The sequence below is a fragment of the Anneissia japonica genome, unplaced genomic scaffold (assembly GCF_011630105.1).
Source record: "Anneissia japonica isolate Jap-2015-1 unplaced genomic scaffold, ASM1163010v1 scaffold287714_len2871179_cov188, whole genome shotgun sequence".
Taxonomy (NCBI): domain Eukaryota; kingdom Metazoa; phylum Echinodermata; class Crinoidea; order Comatulida; family Comatulidae; genus Anneissia; species Anneissia japonica.
Window position 1 is genome coordinate 2817168 of NW_022755542.1, and position 7057 is coordinate 2824224.

Consider the following 7057-nt stretch of genomic DNA (forward strand, 5'->3'; position numbering starts at 1 on the left):
ATATATATGTGTGTGTGTGTGTGTGTGTGTAATTAAATTGACTGCTTATTAATAAATACAACGTATTGAATCTTAATTCGTTACTTAATTCGTTACCTAATTACTCTATTTTACTAACTGTGTATTTGAAGTTTCAATGAATAGATTCTGAAATGACATCCGGGAATAGCATAGACTCATAATGTAGGCCTATTTAAATGCACTCTGAAGCAGCAGGACATGAGCCCTATATTTACCACCAAGGATTTTGAAAATGTGTTTTGGATTTTCAAGAAAACGCGTTCTTTTTACACGTGTCACTTAATTACATGCGTTAACCATCCTCTTGATCATCATAAGTGTATGCCTCATAATGCAGCCCATTTCGCTTGTTGATTTTCCTTGTATGCACTATTCAAGAAGAAAAGGTAAAAATGTGTTATTATTTATTGAAACGGATCTTTTCAAAGTTAAAAATTGACATCCGAGAACTAGGCCAGGAAAGGAATACTCGCTTATCCCACAACAACACGTGTTGTCCGATGTTTATGTGAAGTAGAAACCGTGCGAACTACTGATTTCGTTCGCTGAGCGAAAAATTCCGATTGAAATGCGAATGCACATGCGCATGAACCGACGCTAATTCGCTTCGTGTAAAACCCGGCTTTTGGCAACAAAACAATTTTCAAGAGTACTGCGCTAAAACCCACCGTTACTATTGCAGCCCCTACCATATCTCTGACTTCTAAACGACCGAATGTTTATAATTTGTAGCCTTCTCAATGTCTTTTTTTTTTCAAATTTTAATTGTATATTTTTATAATCACCTTCTAATATTGATGTATGGTTTTTAAAATAATTTATGCCCTTTTTTGTAGGAAAATAAGGCAACAATTCAGCCTTTGACTGCAAATGTATTTTAAATGCTCAGTGAAGTGTTTTTGAATTTTTTGAAATAAAGATACCAAGATATAGGCCTATATAAGAACTGACCAGTCTTTATAGGGTCAAGATCGCGCGCATGTACCACAAACACGCATGTTCTGCCCCCTCCCCACCCCAACACGAACACACATCTTTACGTATGTTTACGCTGCCGTCTTGTGAGACCAAGGCAATTCAACAAAAGGACGCAAATCTCCGCTCTCGTACATAGCTGAATTGCCTTGGTGAGACCATAACAACAATATATAGGGGCCGAAAAGTTCCATTAGTAATTTACGTCTAGATTGAATAACGTTGACACAAATGGTTAGTGGCGGACCAGTGGCGTTAGGGCCGCGTGCCTGCACTAGTACTGTAGACGCCCCCCCCCCACCCCATCTAGACCAATCCTAGGGGTAAAGTTTTTTTCGGTCAGTATAGTGCGCTCTCATTTTCACCAAGTCCTGGAACCGAATGATAGACAAATGTATTAGTCCTTACCTGAAAACTGTCTAATATATCTTGGTGTGTCTCACCAGTTTGGTAGCAATTCGTAGAAGATCCTTGTAACTGTTAGAAAATAAATCTAGCTTTCTGTATTGCCCATACAAATACTGTTTTGTTCATTGAGTTGTTAATTTCATTCAGAAATGTATGCCTAAGTGCTGTATTGTGAAATATATATGTCGTTCATAATTATTATTTTAAGTTGTATTATAGTAAATAAATACTGTTTAATCAAATAAATCTTACCTTATATTCTAATAATTCGAGGGCGCTTTCTATTTGTTGTGAAACCGTATTTTGGCCGAACCAGGGTCTGAAGACTTCAGTTGTATTGGTAACGAAGTTAAGAGTTTGTATGTACGTCGACTCCTATCATGTATAAACATGTATAACAGTGCGATTATACTACCATCAAGTTTTTCAGCTATACAATATTAATGACTATTTTATTAGGTGGGTCTTCATTTTGAATTAATCGTTTTATCTTGTACATCATAATACTTCTTTTGTCTGTCTCCGTTTTTGTCTCTATGTGATATTTTAGGACCCCGTTGGAAACAAGTTCTTCTGAACTTTCACTGGTTATTCTGGCATTAATATTATTTTTTTTTCTGTCAATTTTAATAAGTATATATGATGTTCAAGGTAACTCCAAACTTAATTTTCAATAAATATTTTTATAGCTTTTTTTATGATTATTCTTGTACTGTTTTCTAAATTTGTGGTTCTAATAACTTTTAATGGCATTTTTCGCAATTGTATTTCTATATTTTGATATATTTTTTTTATGCCGAATAAAATGATATGAAATTATTCGTGCATGTGTTCCCGTCCGGCACGCAACCCAAGTAATTTCACAATTTCAAAATAAAGTTCATAAGTAGCTCTTCTTTCACATATAACCTTCTGTGTTACCTTTCATCTAATCTTGTGTAATTTGTCCTGTGGCCATTTCTGTTGTTGCAATATTTTAATGTCTTTAATATGACCTTTATTTCTCTAAAATAATTTATAATTTCAATTATTGTACTTTCATTTTCATTTTGTTAATTATTATTTTTATGAAGTTTTCCTTCATTATTTTTTAAACATTGTTTTTTCATATAACAGTATTACCATTATTAAGCGCCTATAGTAGTTGTATTTTCTGTAATATATTTATTAATCTATTTTTTCCAAAATATATAAATATCTAAGTGTAAGTTATTATTATAATTATGTCGATGATTTTTTTTATTATTAGATTAATTACCGTATAAATTATCTTAAATTTTAACAACATAACTTTACATTGAAAAATTTTTCGAAACAACAATTTTGCATGTAAAATAAGAACGACTTAGAAATTATTCGAGTTAGGTAAGTTCAACAGGTATTAACTACATTTTACCAGCACGTAATAGGTTACAGTATAATCGGAAATTATTATTAAGTTTATAACATAAATGTAACAATAGAACCTACCTGACTTGGCTGAATAAAAGATGTGAACTCAAAGCTACATTGGCGCGAATTACATGTATCACTCTGAAATTAATATTTTTACTTTATTATACTTAGACCAAAACATTTATAGCTAAAATAACAATAAAATAGCATAATTGATGATTATGCTATACTTTAATGTAGTAGAAATAGGCCTAAAATAATAATAATAATAATAATAATAATAATAATAATAATAATAATAATGGAATATAATGGTTAAAACATATTTCAATTATATATAATGATTGTCATTAAAAATAGTTATAATGTTGCTATAATATAGCAATAAATTAGTATGATAATTATTATATAATAATTATAATATAATATTATTAATAATAATGAAAATAGAAAATAAATAAATAAGAGCAGCATTTAGCCCGGTCCCGGTGTGTGCCCTAAACCGGTGCGCACTGAACCGTCAAACCGGTTCAATTCCCATCGCTGCTCTCTTTGTGTTGCAGAATTGAGGGCTGAAATGTAAGTTTCAATAGCGCACCGTCTTTCGAATGAGATGTTTAGCCATTGGTTCTGTGTGCAATATGACCCATGTGCACGTTAAAGAGCGCATTGCACACTTCAGAAAAGAGAAGTGATTACGATCTCCCGGCACTACTCCCCAATGCCCGCCAGACTCCACTGGAAATAAGTCTTCTTCGGACTTTGGGTTAGTCTTGATGTTTACCCTGAATAAATCCAGTCCAATCTAAGGTCAGTATCAGTAAGATATGAAATGTCTTCTGATCTTGAATCGTGTGCTACATAACAGCATATACATACATATATACACACATATATATATATATATATATATATATATACACATACATACATACATATATATATATATATACATACATACATACATACATACATATATATATATAGTATATATATATATATATATATATAATATTAAACTGGTTTACCTGGTCCAGATTGGTTAACGATTGGTGTAGCCTGTCCAATCTGTTTAACCAGTGCTCAGATTCTGTAAAGTGGCACGAGTCTATAGGTTTTGATGAGACCGACCAAGCAAATCCAAGCAGATATATCAACTTTAAATACATTTTGCTTCACAAATCTGAAATAAAAAATTAAAATAAAAATCCCAAATTATATATCTATGTTATCACACAACAAAAACAATATTAACGAAGTATTTTTGTGTGTATTTCAATGAGAAAAGAACAAAATAAAATTGAATTTTTCCAGACCCGATTTTGTTTTCAAACCACTCACACTATCCCTCAAGGAATGGACCTTATAGGAGTGTCAATCAAACTTAACAATTGACCAATCAAAACCAAGACCAGGCACGCGCGCGTCTCACAAACACGTTTTGTTATACAAACGCACGTGTTTGCGTATGTCTTTACACTGTCGTTTTGTGGGCCGGACTTTAGCAACAGAATATCTAAGTTGCAGGGCTTAGAGGAAAGGTCTATTGCATCGTAACCATTCAATGATGTACAAACATGTTTTGTACAGTTTATCAACAGGACTATTTCGCGATAGAGCCACTGCAAGAGAACTTACTTGTTTAATAAGAATGAATCCAAAATTAACACGTTTACTCAGTGCAAAAATTACAAATGATTTGTTGGATAAGAAGTTCAGTGTTTGATTTCAATAACCATAACATACATAGTCTGATTGGAACGTTTATATACCTGTGAAAATTTGAATTAGCTACATTTTTTTTATAAATAATTTTGATAGGGAATTAATTACAAATCTAAGCATTTTGCGTTAAATGACAACTCACCGCAATGTGATCTTTAATGAAATCAATTAGTCCTATTAGATCATAAATTAAACAATTATTCTGATGGTGTGTGTCGAATTTCACTTTTAATATGATTAATGAATATGTGCATATTATATCAATTTTTATTTTCTCTTTTTAATGGACTTGATATGATATAATTATATTATTTAATTTTTAAAACTTTAAATTGCTCTTATAAGACCTGCATCACATACCCTATATAATATGACGTAATCGGGATTTGACGGTTCTCTTTTGCTGAGAATCTTACATACAGTTAAGTATGGTATTTCAAATAATAGTATTAATAATAACAATAATTAAATCGCATCATCGATCATTGGATAATACATGCTATTTAGCAGTACGATATGCGTAACCTCTTAATGTTGTCACTTAATACGAGTTCAATGATTGAAATGTATGGCGAGCCGAGTTGTCATTTAATCATAAATAGAGATATCTTAGTTTTAAATGGAGATATCTTAGTTTTTAATAGAGATATCTTAGTTTTTAATAGAGATATCTTAGTTTTAAATAGAGATATCATTCATTGCCTTGAAGGCCACGACTAGATAGGCCTAGCTTCCTTCAGCTGCTCTTAACTCTTCTGATACTTTTAATGGTTATTTTATGCACTTGATAATATCAAGGAGGTATAATTTAGGATGCTGTTAAACATTTCTTGTGAATGTATTACTGTATTATGCATCCCGGTACCGTAGTGTATATATGCCACTCTATTTCGAAAGTTTAGTTAGAACAGGGATACGGTCTTGCCAGCTATACTTAAGCGTGGCGGGACCGCCACGCTTGGGCGAAAAAACGAAATTACCACCACGCTTAGGCAAAATAAGCGAAGATTGCGCCACGCTTAAAATGTTAGCTCCACGCTAAAAATATGTATAAGTATATTTTATTCAAAACTTTACAACAATACTAAAGAGTCGAACTGCAGGCAGTTCCGCAATGTTCCTAGGGGGAGCAGTACTTGTTCAATCGCATATCGTGAATCCGCACCGCATTCAATACGAGCCCAACTGCAGAATCTCTTTGTACGCCGCCTGTGTGTGCAAGTTGGTACCCGTGAACTCAGGGAGGTCCCTGGTCGGCTAGTAGATAGGGTGCGTTCAGTATCTGTTATACATGCCTGACGATCGCAATATTCAGTGAAGTGTCCGGTTTTTTTTTTAAATGAAAGGTGATTGATAAAACAACATTTATTAATTGAATTTAAGTGGATTTTATGTTAAACACATTTTTTATACTGAATTTCGCCTATTCAAAAAAAAAAAAAATGGTAAGGCTAAACCATTGCCTACCCTGTGAAAGTTTTACTGAAATCTCGTTATTAATCGTTATAGAAGAAATTATACCGCGATTGAAAATTGACAGTTCTAAAACATGCCTGTACTATTTATCCACGTGGTGTTATCTTCAAGCAATGCTCAAGTTTTCCTTATGGCTGAGCACAACGCTCGACCTCAGGATAACTGTATTTTTCGTATTTAACGAAGACACCGCAGTTCGACGATCAGTTATAACTAATACTTCAAAAGTAAAGCGTATTTTGTTTAAATATGATGAGCAATTTTCTTTATCTAAATTAGTAATAGTCAACCAAATGTACACGTCTCGATTCGGAAGACATGGCATTAAACTCTATGGAGGACCTGTAGGCCTAGATAGTTCCGCCTAGAAAATTGTGAGTAACCAGCTGCGCGCGTATAACAACTAAAAAATAGGCACAGGCTAGACCTGATTTTATATTTAAGCCAGCATTTGACTATGTCAATCTACCCTCAATGTTACGATCTTTATTTTGGAGATCCCGAAATACGACAATTAACACCACGGCAGGCTGAGTTGTTCGGTTAGATCGCTCTACTAAAATGAAAACTATCGTTGGATTTTTCAAAGTATTATAATTATGTATAATAATAGTAGTAATAATAATCATCATAATCATAATAAAAATAATAATAATAATTATTATTATTATTATTATAGTATTGTTATTATTATTATTATTATTATTATTATTATTATTATTATTATAGAATAATAACAGACTCCATCTTGTAGATATCAGTTTTGATGAATTGTTTCCGTTTTTCATAATTTAAGTGTACATATATTGTTTGCATTAATACATTAAATTAAAGGTGTCGAGCAAATGAAATTTGAATTGTGTACACGTCTGACTCATGTACGGTACACTATAAAGACCCCAGTTCTTTCGAGAAGAGTAGTGTCATGCCGCATCGTGTCCAACACTAGAAGTAGTACGAAAAATGTATCCACCCTTTAACATTTTTCACGCCACCCTTTAAATTTTGTATACATCATTTTCTGAAATTCCGCCACTCTTTAAAAAAGTCTTGTAGA